This window comes from Schistocerca gregaria, chromosome 3, assembly GCF_023897955.1.
Source record: "Schistocerca gregaria isolate iqSchGreg1 chromosome 3, iqSchGreg1.2, whole genome shotgun sequence".
Classification (NCBI taxonomy): domain Eukaryota; kingdom Metazoa; phylum Arthropoda; class Insecta; order Orthoptera; family Acrididae; genus Schistocerca; species Schistocerca gregaria.
The window spans coordinates 138701421-138717804 of NC_064922.1; positions in this window are offsets into that span (position 1 = coordinate 138701421).

Below are 16384 nucleotides of genomic sequence, written 5' to 3' on the forward strand. Positions count from 1 at the left end.
AGGTGACAAGTATGTAAGCATCTTGTCTGATCACCTGCATCCATTCATGTCCATCGTGCGTTCCGATGGATTTGGGCAATTCTAGCAGGACAATGCGACACCCCACAAGTCCAGAATTGCTACAGAGTGGCTCCAAGAACACTCTTCGGAGCTTAACCACTTTCGCTGGGCACCAGACTCTCCAGACATGAACATTAATGAGTATATGTGGGATGCCTTCCAATGTGCTGTTCAGAAGAGGTCCCCCCCCCCCTCCAGTGCACTTACGGATGTATGGAGAACTCTGCAGGATTCATGGCATCAGTTCCCTCCAGCACTACTTCAGACATTAGTCGAGTTCATACCAAGTCGTGCTAAAGCACTTCTGCAAGCTGCCGAGGTCCCTACTCGATTTCAGGCAAGTGTACCAGTTTCTTTGGCTCTTCGGTGTATAAAGGCTGCACAGGGGATTGTAATATTCATATACTTATATTCTAGCCGTACCTCATTTTCAAACTCCAAAAATGGTTTATTCATCTCCTCCATTATCGGATGAATTTTTCTGAAACACAGTTAAATAGCACAGCATTAGTCCATCTCACTGTCCAACTCCTTTCCTCATTTCAAAGGCATCACAGATCTCTCCTCTGAACTTTACTTTGAGGTAGCTTTGGTCAGAGTGTGTTACATAATCGATTTTGTCTTACTAAGTCAAACTCTTGAAGAATTTGAAAGAGGGTGGTTCAATCAAGTGAGTCTTACGACTTGCTGAAATCGACGAAAGTCCTTGTTTCTCACTTTCGGATATGAAATGATGGCCTTAAGATTCATAACATGCCCATCACATGATCTTCCCTTTCTGAAAACTCATTGCTTGGCTCCAGTTGTATTAGCAGAAGAGAGATACCACAGTCCTTGTTCACATTTGCATAGTTCCCTTCTGTTACGACAAAGGACCATCCTCTTGGTGCTTGTTCGCTTTCTGTAACATCTTGAATAATTACAAGTTTATAGGTTGTCTTATCCCCAGCATGCTTCCAGAGCTCAGTGATTCAAATCTTCACCCAGTGGCTTGTTGTCTTGCAGTGCTTATATTATCTTCGTAGTATCTTCTTCTTTGGCTGGAGACGAATCTGAGTGGATGCTTGGGTTTTTTCCTTAAAGAAATTAGTTGAGGAGACGTTAGGAAAATAACTTACTAGAATCTAAAAACTATCCTCATGACTGTGGGTACCCTTGGAATATTTCAACTGTAGGCTCAGATCGTGCTTGAAGTTTTATAGATGTTACGTATGTTATTTTTCTGTAAGTTGCGATCACTTTGTTAATTCATAAAACATTAAATTTCAAGTGAATGATTCTATTTATTTTGGTTTTCGGTAATTGATATTAATCTCTCAAGTTTCGCTGTAGAAACCTGTGTGCTGTCAGCTATCTTGGACAGCATCTACTACAATAGTATACCCCTATTAATGGCCTGCCCGGATGGTGGATATGAGAAAGCCTCCAAGATATTAGTGGTGCTGGTGAAATGAAATACTCGTGGTAGACCAAATACTATCACAAAACCCATCAGCATGTGATCTGGTATCCAGCGGCGATTGGTCACCATTTGTTTACCTAGTTGGTGCAGCTGTCAGCCATAAGGCTTGATCTCAACCAGATTTGTCATCGAAGAATCTTTATTTGAAATCTTCTCAAAGGCCAAACCCATTCGAAATTCACAAAGAAGTCCTATAAGGAGAGGGCTTATCGCCACTGTTGTTCAACATCATACTGGAAAAAGTAATCAGAAAATTGGAGAAGCACGTCAAAGGTAGCCAAACTGGAAAAGAGAAAGGAAAAACAGTCACTGTGAAATGCCTGGCCTTTGCTGATGACCTCAAACTTCAGCTAGATAAACTACATGAAATTTTCCGTAAAACCGAACTCCAAATTTCCTTAAAAAAAAAAGACCCTCAGTATATGGATACCAAACCAACTGGAAAACTCCCACTGAAAACACAGTACGGAAAAATCTCACAGGTCACACACTGCAAGTACTTAGGAGAAACCAACCCACAGGACTGAACACCCTCTTCAACACAGAAATAATATTCAAAATTCAAAATGCGGACGAATTGAGAGGGAATCACACTAACAAAAGAGGAATATCTTATAATGGAAAACTATGGCAGTACAACACACTTGTTTTATCAGTAGGCTTCTATACGGCATAAAACGCATTTATTAGAGGGCTGAAAAAAATTCGTGACATAGAGACACAAGAACAAAAAATTCTTAGGAAAATCTACAGCACTATACTCCGAGACGAAACTTGTGTCAGACGGCCTACAAAGGAACTCTACGAACACAGACACAACATCAGAGATAAATTTAGGAAAAGACACCTATATTTCTATGGAAACCTATATATAGGGTAGCTGAAAACAGAAAAAAATTATAACATTGTTAATACAAGCAAATTAAAGACCAATGGAATAAAAGAAACACAAGAAGACCTGCTACAGCTGAAAATCTCAGAAGAAATTGCGGACGGAGAATATTACATAGTAAAATAAATAACAAGTACCTTCCACACGTCCAACCAAAGAAACAACAGGAAAACGTCGACAGACGAAACGAAGAAAAAACACAGTTAATTAGTGAAAGCGTTTTTAGAAGAAAAGAAAGTGAAGCTATGAGGGTGAGAGAGGGGGGGGGGAGAAGGGAGGGAGAAATATCGTCATAATTGTCAAAAGTACGTTCCTTCAACTCCTTACAAAGAGATTTCAAATTTCACAAGTGTTCTTAAATTATTATAGTCAAAGTGTTGTCATATCATACAGTGGTAAGAAAACGAAGTAGTACATATACAGTTAACTGGTCTGAAAATATTTGTGTTATGGCGGGACAGAATACATTAGTTTAACTGATATTAAATCCAGCTACGTTGTTCAGCAATAGCTTGAGACACAGTGAGATTGTTTTGTTGGCTAGAATTCAAAACAGGTCCATTGTCTTTGGCAAACAATTGAGTATCTGGGCCATTAACCAGATTCATACTGTTATAGATTTTCTGCCTAAAACTGGCATCGTCTTTTTTCATCAGTTCAATTTGTTGTGTCAAAATCTGATTTTCAACAGCTTCCACATAGTAACGTGTTACGCAAGTACACACACAAGCACAAGCAAATTAAACTGCCTGCGTAACGATTAGGTACGACATTGCCTTCAGTAGAATATTAACAGAACTGAAAAATCTCAGCTAGGTTTGACAAGCTAAAGATGCAATATATGGAAAGTACTGAAGTTGAAAAGGTATTGAAGAGGTGTATGTGTTAACATTTTGTAGCACCAGGCATTATATAACTATAGGATCTGTTAGTATGCCCTGGACTGGTTACATGTCAAGGTCAGTGATTGAAATAGACCACTCATTAATCTTTGTAATCTGGGTCATCATGTTGCTAAATTTCCTTAATTTAATTCATGAATTGCATTAGAGTTTTAAGCAGAATTACCTTATTATTTCATTTATTTCATTATAGTATCATTTTAAATCTCCACACAAAATCAGTAAAGTGTACTTTTAAAAAAGAACAGAATCACGTTGTAAATTTATGCACTGACCCCAGTATTACATTCTCTGATACACTGAAACACATTCATAAAATTGGGGAACAAATGTTACAACGACAAGGAACGAATCTAGTTACATATTGTTAGTGAGAGTAAATGCAACAGAGACACCGATTGGGGAAAAGAAGAAGTCCAGAAATTGTGAAAGAAGTTTGTGGTATTTTGTGGAATGAAAAACATTTTACTTCAAACCGTAGAACGGGACTGCTGTCTAGGTATGTGTCTCTGAAAATCTCAGATGAAGTTATCTGTAACTTCTATATGTGGCCCCACATGTTGAACAGTTGCATACATTGCTCTCTCTCCTACCCGCATCTGGCAGGCCGAACTGGACGAGGATGACGAGGTAGGTGGTGATGGCGGCCACACAGCTGGTCAGCAGCGACCTGTCGATGGTGAAGAGTCCCGCCGCGCTGTAGGTGAGCCGACTGCGGCCCAGCTGGTGGGCGAACCTTCGCACGCTGATGTGCAGTCCACGGTGCTGCCCTGCAGATGGCAGCAGCAGCAGCAACCTGTTCACCAGCTGTTCCGTGCGGTTGGCCTCCTGGACCACGGCGTCGCTACTGCACACCATGATGAAGAGACGCCACACCGATAATGCCGACCATGGCAAGCAGTCCAGCAGAACCTGCCCTGTCGAATGACCGGACGACCGTATCCCATCTCCGAGGAAGTGAACCAACGTAATATATACATTCGCCGCAATGTTAAAGAAAGAACACAGTACTTCTGCAACATTCTGAACACTGTATGCTCCGTTGACAGTTCTCGCCAGTTCAACAAGGAGATAGTGAGCGTTCTGTAAACCAGACAGAGAAGTGTAAGCCTCAAACTTTAGAACTGCTGGAATAGTGAATGTTGGGGAATATTCCAATACTGCGGCCAACTGCTGTCTACGTAGTAAACGACAAGAATATGTTGCAGGAAGTTCGTCAGAAAAAAGTGACAGATAATGGTTTTTGCTTTTTATCACTGAGGATGTTAACACACAATCTAGCTCATCCTCTGAAGAAATACCTACAGCAGCCAGCAAACACTTGTTAATGTGGTGGAATCTCCTGCACAGCAATACATTAAGGGCGAAGAATTGCAGAATTACTGTATGTCTTACACTGTAGAAAAAATATAAAGGAACTAAATAGTAAAATTGAAATCTAGCTTTTGATAGACACGTAAAGGCACCGTACAAGATAGCTGTATAAAACATTACACCATACACCACCCGATGCACAACAGTGGCAAATGTGTGGTACTCAGTCTCAATATTTCTGTACAGAAACAGATCAATCGTAAGTAGACGGAGGCACCATTTTCTGACATGTCTCTGCCTTAGTGTAATACCTCGTAATATCATTAGGCAACCTGTGATGTATCCCATAATAAGATGGCAGTGTTGTGTGTGCCACACTAAACTGTCAGCATTGTTGTAAATCTGAGATATGCGACATGTCACTTCGTAAAACACCAATAGTAGAATCATTACTGTCATAAGTATACTATACCATCTTGCACGTATCGACACTGTAAATTCTAAATTTTTCTTGTCGAAGGAAACTGGCACTGTGCCCAGAATTTTGCAAAACACTAGGAAGAACTGGAGTGCAGTATGTATTGATTGTGCCGGCCTCATCTCGACAAAATCCAATACTTGTTACAGCGAGGTAAAACAGCTACTAATACATTCGTATGATGAACTCAGTTAAAGGGGAAGTTTGCCACACAATTTCCTAAATGGATGACATTGATTTCATATCAGCTCAAAGATACAGCACTTTATGAAATTAATCCAGCTTCGAATAACGTTCTGGATATAAGATGATTAATCTGTTCTACGTCCTGTATGTCCCATGAAGGCCATTATTTCAGTAAACAGAACATTTTCTGACATTAAAAACTGGTGCTTTCAAGATTATGCATTGTTACATCACTGACTTTGTAATGACAAGGTAAATTAGAGGCAGTAACACCAAATCATTTTCTTCCTTTTGTTTGGCAGTATCTGAAATAATAAATTTCAAGTATCCCAATAAGTACACTAATGTTCAGTAAATATAACAAGTAGTGTCACGTGTCACTGGTGCCTAGTGGAGTATATGATCCGAAGTGTAGGGACACTTGTTAGCGGACATTAATATGAAGTGCGTCCTTCCTTTGGATTTCTAATGGTTAGAACTCTGCTGCAGACACTTTCAGCGAGGTGTCCGAAAGTCTGTAGACGAATGGCATTCCATTTCTTTTCAAGAGCCGAAACCAGAAAAGCGAGCAATGTTGAACGCAAGGTGTTGGAGACAGTCGACGCTCTAACGCATCCCAAATGTGTTCCATTAGATTCAGACCGGACTCTGGGCAGACTGTTCCATTTCAGGATCGTTACTGTTCATAGACCATTGCCTCACAGACGACACTTTGTGACAGGGAGCTTTTCTGCTTTCCCATACTGATACAGTCATCGCCTCTGTTGTACACAATACACAATGTTGCAAAATGTTTTCATATTTTTCTGCACTTTGAGTTTTCTTAAGCGCAAGAGGGATACCTCACCCTGACCACGAAGAACTCCCCCATACCGCAACACCTCCTCCTGTGTACTTAGCTGTTGGCACTGCACATAATGGCAGGTAACCGTCCTCAAACCCTCCCATTGTATTGCCACAAAGTATAGTGTCATTCATCGCTTTAAATCAGTCGGTTTCAAATGTCCACTGTCAAGTGACGTTGTTCTTCAACAAACTCAAGAGTCGTTCAGCGCTGATTACAAAAATGTATGGCTTCTTTCTTTTCAACTGCCTACGCATAGTCACTGTACTAGCGAGATTGCTGATTGCACTTTGGAACTTACCAGTGATTCCCCCCGCTGGCTTTGCGTGACTTTTTACAGCCGCCCTCACGAATGTCCCTATCGGTCAGTAAACTAGGTCTGTCCGCTCTTCGTTTGTCTGCGGTTGTTTCTTTGCGTTTCCACTTCACAATCACATCACAGGCAGCCAACTTGGAGAGCTTTAAAAGGATTTAGTCTATGATGTGTATCTGTTGCACAGATAACATACAGCGGCCAATTCATGCCCCGAATCACTGAGCTCCCCTGCTCGACGCATTCTGCGGCTACTGCTTCCCTACTAATGACGTAATACTCCCTGTCATCTTTTATACTGGCGGGACCGCCTCCTCTCATATCTTATTCCACATGTACGTATTAAAATATAGAGATATGTAAACAGACAGAATAAGGCGCTGCGGTCGGCAATGCCTACGTGAGACAAATAGTGTCTGGCGCAGTTGTTAGGTCTGTTACTCCTGCTGCGATGGAAGGTTATGAAGATTTAAGTGAGTCTGAGTGTAGTGTTACAGACGGCGCACCAGGGATGGGACACAGCACCTCCGAGGTAGCGACGAACTGGGGATTTTCACGGACGACCATTTCACGAGTGTACCGTGAATATCAGGAATCCGGTAAAACATCAAATCTCCGACATCGCTGCGGCCGGAAATACACTCCTGGAAATTGAAATAAGAACACCGTGAATTCATTGTCCCAGGAAGGGGAAACTTTATTGGCACATTCCTGGGGTCAGATACATCACATGATCGCACTGACAGAACCACAGGCACATAGACACAGGCAACAGAGCATGCACAATGTCGGCACTAGTACAGTGTATATCCACCTTTCGCAGCAATGCAGGCTGCTATTCTCCCATGGAGACGATCGTAGAGATGCTGGATGTTGTCCTGTGGAACGGCTTGCCATGCCATTTCCACCTGGCGCCTCAGTTGGACCAGCGTTCGTGCTGGACGTGCACACCGCGTGAGACGACGCTTCATCCAGTCCCAAACATGCTCAATGGGGGACAGATCCGGAGATCTTGCTGGCCAGGGTAGTTGACTTACACCTTCTAGAGCACGTTGGGTGGCACGGGATACATGCGGACGTGCATTGTCCTGTTGGAACAGCAAGTTGCCTTGCCGGTCTAGGAATGGTAGAACGATGGGTTCGATGACGGTTTGGATGTACCGTGCACTATTCAGTGTCCCCTCGAAGATCACCAGAGGTGTACGGCCAGTGTAGGAGATCGCTCCCCACACCATGATGCCGGGTGTTGGCCCTGTGTGCCTCGGTCGTATGCAGTCCTGATTGTGGCGCTCACCTGCACGGCGCCAAAAACGCATACGACCATCATTGGCACCAAGGGAGAAGCGACTCTCATCGCTGAAGACGACACGTCTCCATTCGTCCCTCCATTCACGCCTGTCGTGACACCACTGGAGGCGGGCTGCACGATGTTGGGGCCTGAGCGGAAGACGGCCTAACGGTGTGCGGGACCGTAGCCCAGCTTCATGGAGACGGTTGCGAATGGTCCTCGCCGATACCCCAGGAGCCTAATTTGCTGGGAAGTGGCGGTGCGGTCCCCTACGGCACTGCGTAGGATCCTACGGTCTTGGCGTGCATCCGTGCGTCGCTGCGGTCCGGTCCCAGGTCGACGGGCACTTGCACCTTCCGCCGACCACTGGCGACAACATCGATGTACTGTGGAGACCTCACGCCCCACATGTTGAGCAATTCGGTGGTACGTCCACCCGGCCTCCCGCATGCCCACTATACGCCCTCGCTCAAAGTCCGTCAACTGCACATACGGTTCACGTCCACGCTGTCGCGGCATGCTACCAGTGTTAAAGACTGCGATGGAGCTCCGTATGCCACGGCAAACTGGCTGACACTGACGGCGGAGGTGCACAAATGCTGCGCAGCTAGCGCCATTCGACGGCCAACACCGCGGTTCCTGGTGTGTCCGCTGTGCCGTGCGTGTGATCATTGCTTGTACAGCCCTCTCGCAGTGTCCGGAGCCAGTATGGTGGGTCTGACACACCGGTGTCAATGTGTTCTTTTTTCCATTTCCAGGAGTGTAGATCCTGCAAGAACGAGACTAACGACGCCAGAAGAGAATCGTTTGGCGTAACAGTTGTGCAACCCTTCCTCTAATTGCTCTAGATTTCAATGCTGGGTCATCAACAAGTGTCAGCGTGCGATCCATTTAACGAAACATCGTCGATATCGGCTTTCGGAGCCGAAGGCCCACTCGTGAACCCTTGATGACTACACGCCTGGCCCGTCAACACCGACAGTGGACTTTTGATGGAAACGTGTTTGATGGAAACGTGTTTCCTGGTCGGATAAGTCTCGTTTCAAATTGTATCGTTGTGTCCATTGTGAATTCCGACGGGCAATTCCAGCAGGATAATGCGACACCCCACACGTCCAGAATTGCTACAGAGTGGCTCCACGAATCTTGTTCTGAGTTTAAACACTTCCGCTGGCGACCAAGATTCCCAGACATTAACATTATTGAGCAAGGTCCCGAGTTCGAGTCTCGGTCCGGCACACAATTTTAATCTGCCAGGAAGTTTCATATCAGCGCACACTCTGCTGTAGAATCAAAATTTCATTCTAGAAACATCCCCCAGGCTATGGCTAAGCCGTGTCTGCGCAATATCCTTTCTTCCAGGAGTGATAGTTTTCCAAGTTTCGCAGGAGAGCTTCTGTGAAGTTTGGAAGGTGGGAGACGAGGTACTGGCGGAATTAAAGCTGTGAGGACGGGGCGTGAGTAGTGCTTGGGTAACTCAGTTGGTAGAGCACTTGCCCGCGTAAGGTAAAGGTCCCGAGTTCGAGTCTTGGTCCGGCACACAGTTTTAATCTGCCAGGAAGTTTCATTATCGAGCATATCTGGGACGCCTTGCAATGTGCTGTTCAGAAGACGTCTTGGCCCCCTCGTACTCTTACGGATTTATGGACAGTCCTACATCATTCATAGTGTCAATTCTCTTCAGCACTATTTCAGGCATTAGTCGAGTCCATGCCACGTCGTGTTGCGGCACTTCTGCGTCCTTGCGGGGGCCCTACACGATATTAGGCAGGTGTACCAGTTGTTTTGGCTCTTCAGTGTAGTCCCATATTAGATAGGGGCGGCTGGATACTTTTGATCAGATAGTGTCGCTGGTCCGACTGGTGTGTGCGAAGCAGAACACGTGGTTGTGTTTTGTACACTGATCAGCCAGAACATTATAACCACTGATCTTCCGTAGCTACAATCCCGTCCAAGCGATAGCAACGTCGCCTGCCGAGAAATGACTGCTAGTCAGACTCAAGCACGGTTCATGTCGTATCAATGAGCGTGCTGTCCGAATGCACATACTTCATGTACACTACTGGCCATTAAAATTGCTACACCAAGAAGAAATGCAGATGATAAACGGGTATTCATTGGACAAATATATTTTAGTACAACTGACATGTGATTACATTTTCACGCAATTTGGGTGCATAGATACTGAAAATTCAGTACCCTGAACAACCACCTCCTGCCGTGATAACGGCCTTGATGCACCTGGGCATTGAGTCAAACAGAGCTTGGATGGCATGTACAGGTACAGCTGCCCATGCAGCTTCAACACGATACTACAGTTCATCAAGAGTAGTGACTGGCGTATTGTGACTAGCCAGTTGCTCGCCCACCATTCACCAGACGTTTTCAATTGGTGAGAGATCTGGAGATTGTGCTGGCCTGGGCAGCAGTCGAACATTTTATGTATCCAGAAATGCCCCTACAGGACCCGCAACATGCGGTCGTGCATTATCCTGCTGAAATGTAGGGTTTTCGCAGGAATCGAATGAAGGGTAGACCCACGGGTCGTATCACATCTGAAATGTAACGTCCACTGTTCAAAGTGCCGTCAAAGCGAACAAGAGGTGACCGAGACGTGGCACCCCATGCCATCACACCGGGCGATGACGAATACAAGTTTCCAATGTGCATTCACCGCGACGTAGCCAAACATGGATGCGACCATCATTATATTGTAAACAGAACCTGGACTCATCCGAAAAAATGACGTTTTGCCATTCGTGCACCCAGGTTCGTCGTTGAGTACACCATTGCAGGCGCTCCTGTCAGTGATGCAGCGTCAAGCGTAACCGTAGCCATGGTCTCCGAGCTGATAGTCCATGCTGCTGCAAACGTCGTGGAACTGTTCGTGCAGATGGTTGTTGTCTTGCAAACGTCACCATCTGTTGACTCAGGGATCGAGACGTGGCTGCACGATTCGTTACACCCATGCGGATAAGATGCCTTTCATCTGGACTGCTAGTGATAGGAGGCCGTTGGGATCCAGCACGGCGTTCCGTGTTACCCTCCTGAACCGACCAAGTCCATATTCTGCTAACAGTATTGGATCTCGACCAACGCGAGCAGCAATGTCGCGATACCATAAACCGCAATCGCGACAGGCTACAATCCGACCTTTATCAAAGTCGAAAACGTGATGGTACGCATTTCTCCGCCCTACTCGAGGCATGACAACATCGTTTCACCAGGCAACGCCGGACAACTGCTGTTTGTGTGTGAGAAATCGGTTGGAAACTTTCCTCATGTCAGCACGTTGTAGGTGTCGCCACCGGCGCAAACTTTGTGTGAACGCTCTGAAAAGCTAATCATTTGCATATCAAAGCATCTTCTTCCTGTCGGTTAAATACCGCGTCTGTAGCACGTCATTTTCGTGGTGTAGCAATTTTAACGGCCAGTTGTGTAATTGTATGACCTTATATGCAAATACTTTTCAAAGCACTTGTTTCCTTGTAGTCAATTTCCTGTTCAGATGAGCTTATACCGAGTTGCTTTTAACAGCTAGCCCATTATCACTCATGTAGTCTTGGTCATTAACGATGCTAGTATTTTTCTCCATTTATTATTATTATCAGTCTCAAAATTAGAACCACTCTTGTTGAACACTGTACATCGCTTTTATATGCATGATTTTTCAGTGTAGGAAGTAGGTGACAGAGTTTGACCCAGTTAACCGAGTCGCAGTTCTTTACTCTATAAAGTGCGATTATTTTGATTTCTAGTATCCGTGAGCTATAATGACAGTGTGGATCCATGTACCATAGCACGCCTTGGAGCAGTAAGTCGGGTCGCTTACACATTTCTCATATCAAGTGAAATGGTCGTTACAACCATTTTGTTTGGGTTAAATCAATTCCTTTTTGCAATGTCCGTTACAAATCGTTGTGCAAAGCACGTATTTCCGTTAAGGTAATTTTCTAAAAATCTAGCACTCAGATCAAGTTACTGATTTATTCATGGGTCTAAACATAATACACTGGTATGGAGAACATACCTTAGATCGTGAAATTCCAAGTCGTTGAGAGATAAGTCGTCTACTGGGGGCTACCTTGTACAGCATCCCTAATGTCGTCACCATCGTCTTCACGTATCGAGCGCTCGTACTGATTATGAACGCTAGGTAGAAAATCTGTCTCCCTTAACATTCGAAATACTCCACTAATAGTTTGTGCATTCGGAATCCTCCGTGTTGGACGAAGTACACAATATTCGTTAACTGCAACTGTATCATTACCAACACATTTTCCATAAATAAACAACATATGGGCGTATTCCTCTATCGTAAATTTGAAAGGCATCCCTATTTCATAAATAATCAACAAACTACAGCAGTTACTATGTGGTTTCACATAAATTCACTGTTCTTATTATGTTATTTCACTGAACAATACAGGAAACTAACTCGTTTGAAAGTTAGGAAATGACTGAAACAACTCACTCATGGTTGCCATCAATGACATAAACGTTTCTACATCCATAACGGAAAGTAAACAAATTCACTTGTATAATGATCATTGCTTCTCTGGATGTTCTGGAAAACTAGTGCAGATACACGTCTGGGACATGTTTTATTAGATTCTCCAGATGAATAACAACAAGATAAATGTAAATCGTGCTTTACTTAACCTCGTACAGTTTTGCCTTGGCATGCTACATTTCAGGCAAAATCATTTGTTAGCCGTAACTCATTAACTAAACATTTGCAACACTGTGCTTATGTGAACTTTTTTCCTTAGTTTTACTTGTACAATAACGTATTTAAATATTTGCATATCTTTGTGAATTACACTTTATAGCATACCACAATTGGTACGGCTGCATTAGAAATACTTCATTTGGAAGTGGTTGACACCATAACATAAGAATCAAACTCTTAAACATTAAAGCAACCAGATAAATTTTCAAATAACAGTTCTTTTTTCCGAGACAAAAGTTGCGGAAAATAAAGTCATACCAGATTCACAGATGACAGTGCATATGATGCGCTCTAAACGTCTCCTGCTAATAAAATATTACTTTGATCAACACCTGGAACGTAAGGTACTATCAAGTGGCATTACAGAGCCCCCACTGGGAGATAGAATCCTCAAGGACTTAGTGTATCTGAAATCATTCTGTGTTTACAATCTTTAGGCTGAAGGGCCATTACTTTTCCTTGAATAGCGAAAATTGCTTTTGTGTTCATAGAACTGTAATCACTACGAATAAGTTCAGTCTTAAGGGTAGGATGAGGTTCATAAGATTGAGTTAATTTTAATTTTTCACGTGATACGCATATATTTGTTTCGCAACTTCGTTAGATATGTAAATAATTCATTACTTTGATGAATTAATATTTCTACAATACACAATACACAAAAAAGTTTTCTCTTGATGGGTACGTAATTATTACGTTACTGTATATTTTCTTAATTCTTGCCACGATCAGGGTGAAAAATTGCTGCAACTTACCATCTCTTATGCTTTGATTTACAGTTTACAATAATTGCCTACGAGACTTCTGCAAGATTTATGTACTATTGCATACACATTTCTTTTCCTTGAAAAAAAAAAAAAAAAACCAGTGGAGCTCCTTCGCATTCGTACTTGCAGAGTGACCATCAAAGAAGTCCTGCTGTCACCTCTGCTTGTTTAGCAATTACATCGAGCAGTTCACAGGATGCGGGTCTGTGGTGTTGTCCGTATGTCTGCGTAGGATTACGTACTACCACGGGCCTCCAGGGTGACAGAAGTCTTCGAAAGTTATTTGAATAAGACCCGTTTTAAGGGCAGAAGGAGAAAAAGTGACATGGCAAGCACCATGGGGAAAACACGTGTGCAACAGTCCGTGCAAGTAGTAACAGCAGTTTTATTGCTGTCTGCAACAGATCTTGGAAGGATGTAGTTGCATTAGCAGCGGGTATTGTCCAGTGCTCGGCTCCATTATTGTAGCCAACGTTCGTCATAAGATTGTCAGTTTGGTCGATGAGAGGTAGCGATGTCTTCTGGACCAGATTCAATGTCATCGTACCTGAACAAGCCAAGTCATCATCTGACTGGTCGATCTCATTATAAAATCGGCCTCTCTGTATGAAGGTTCAGTGGGTTTGTTTGACTACTATGTGTGTTCGGCTTCACCGCTGTTGTCGGTTTGGTGGCTGTGTGTAGTCAGCCGGCAGTGCCAGTTAGATTTGCTGTATTGCACAGTTCCGCCGTTACTTGCCTGTGCTTAAGCTGTTTGTATTTTCATTCTCTTTTTTCTTTGAAGCTTCTTGTGTAGCTTTTTCTACGATGAATCGCTTGCTGAACTTCTAGGTGAAGTGACCAACACTAGTCCTCCATCATGTTGATGCTCCAGCGTCCTTGGTAGCGTTTTTCCATCACTAGTTTTGATTGACTCAATAAACAGCCTCCAGTCTTCCTTTTTGCACTCAACACCAAACACATTCATCAGACTGGGAACGTCTTGTTGAAAAAACTTGGAAAATTGCTACTGTCTCTTTCTATATATGTATATGCTGGTTCCAACTGCCAGTAAGTTCTTTTCTTTTAATCTAGAGCCAAGCAATTCAGATTTTTATTTCATTTAGCCCAGATCCCTAACCAAATCGTTAAGCTCGGTCTGTGTAAACAATTTGGGCTCTAGAATTCCTGTATTACAATGGAATTCATCATCATGTGGTTCATCTAAATCTGATGGTACATCAGAAATTACTGCTGTTCGAATACAATTTAAATCATCTGGTGGTTCAGGAACCGGCAAATTTACACCATGCCCTACTGGTCGGATGGCGGATGGCAGGGTTAGAGTAGCTTATTACCTTCTTGTTTTTCGAATTATGACCAGTAATATCAACACTGCAAAAGTAGCAATTATAGGAATGATTTCTTGGCTCCCTCCATATCATAGGAACAGCAAATCTACAGGCTTTTTTCTCCTGTTTGGACCATTTTCTCAGATCTTCATGAACACATAACATACCGTATCTGGCGCCCAAGATTTACCTTGATCACCAAGTATAGATCCAAAGTATGATAGATAAACCTTTTTCACAAAATCTGTAATGTTTCTGTAGTGTTTTTGAAGCACGGATTCACCACAAATATAACAAAAATTGTCAGAAGAGTTTTTACAACCACGATTAGACATTGAACTGGGCACATGTACAGGAAACGGGAAAGTGAGGTTAGGTTGACAGTAAACGAAACACCATCTGTTAACACAAAAATAAAACGACCTTTTCTGCCAGCAAATGTTCTTCAGCAGTGTTACCAACGTCATCTACATTCATTACACCCCTGGCCTCTCAGCACATGATATAATATTCCTGGCCTTCTCTGTGCAGCCCCCACGGATCAAATCGCGTTACATAACTTGTAGGAACATGAAACGTATTGGCCTTGACGCTCTAACAGCCGATTGCTCAGAAATCTCATGGCAACCTACAACCGACGGCAAAATTAATGAACTTGGTGATAAACTCACTGCCCTATAGGACAAACATGCACCTGTACGCACAATCCGTGTAAGAAAATCTCCTGCTTCATGGCTGACAGCTGAACTACGTCAAATGATGACTAATAGGGATGCTGCCCACAGACGTTTCAAGGCAGATCCGAAACCCGAACGTTTCGAAGGATATAGAAAAGTGCGGAACAGAGTGAAACAATACATTCGCAATGCTAAAATCAGGCACGCTCGCTCCCTTGTATGCAGCGATCTGACGCCCACGACTCTATGGAAGAATCTCCGTAGCTTGGGGGTCGGAAAGGCAAAATCGGAAACTACTTTTCACGTGTCAGCTAACGAATTAAATGAATTCTTCTCTGCACCTCTGAATACCCGCACGGCTGATAACTACCGTCCACAAGAATCCCAAACAGGATAACTAACAACGATACCTTGCATCTAAAACATGTATCAACAAATACGGCAAGAAAAGCAATAATGAGAATCTCTTTTGATGCAATAGGCAACGACAGTATCGGTATAACAATGATTAAGAATGTTGCCGATATCATATTTAATTTGTTCTTTGTGAACGGAATATACTCCACTGCATTGAAAAGAACCATAATTCGACCCATTCTCTAAGATCGAAAACCCGCAACTGCCTAGTGATTACCGGCCAATTAGCATACTGCCTGCTGTTTCCAAAGCACTTGAATATATTGTCCATGAGCAAATCACGATCATTTCCATGAATTCAACCTATATGACACATTTCAATCCAGTTTCCGTTAACATCGCAGCACAAACGCTGCTCTAATTAAAGTAACTGATGACCTGAAATATGCCATCGACAATCGAAAGGCAACAATATTGACGCTACTGGACTTCATCAAAGCTTTTGACATTGTTAACTTCGACATATTGCTCAGAAAAATGCAACAGCTTAATTTCTCAGATAGTGCAATGAGATGGTTTGAAAGCTACTTAAAAGACAGACAGCAATGTGTCTACGTAAATGAAAAATCTTCCTGGAAACATGTTTCCTCGGGAGTGCCACAAGGATCAGTCTTAGGACCACTTTTGTTTTCTTTACATGTCAACGATATTTCGTCGGTTCTGTCCTCCTGTAAATATCATTTCTATATCGCCGACCTCCAGCTCTACCTAAGCGTCAGAC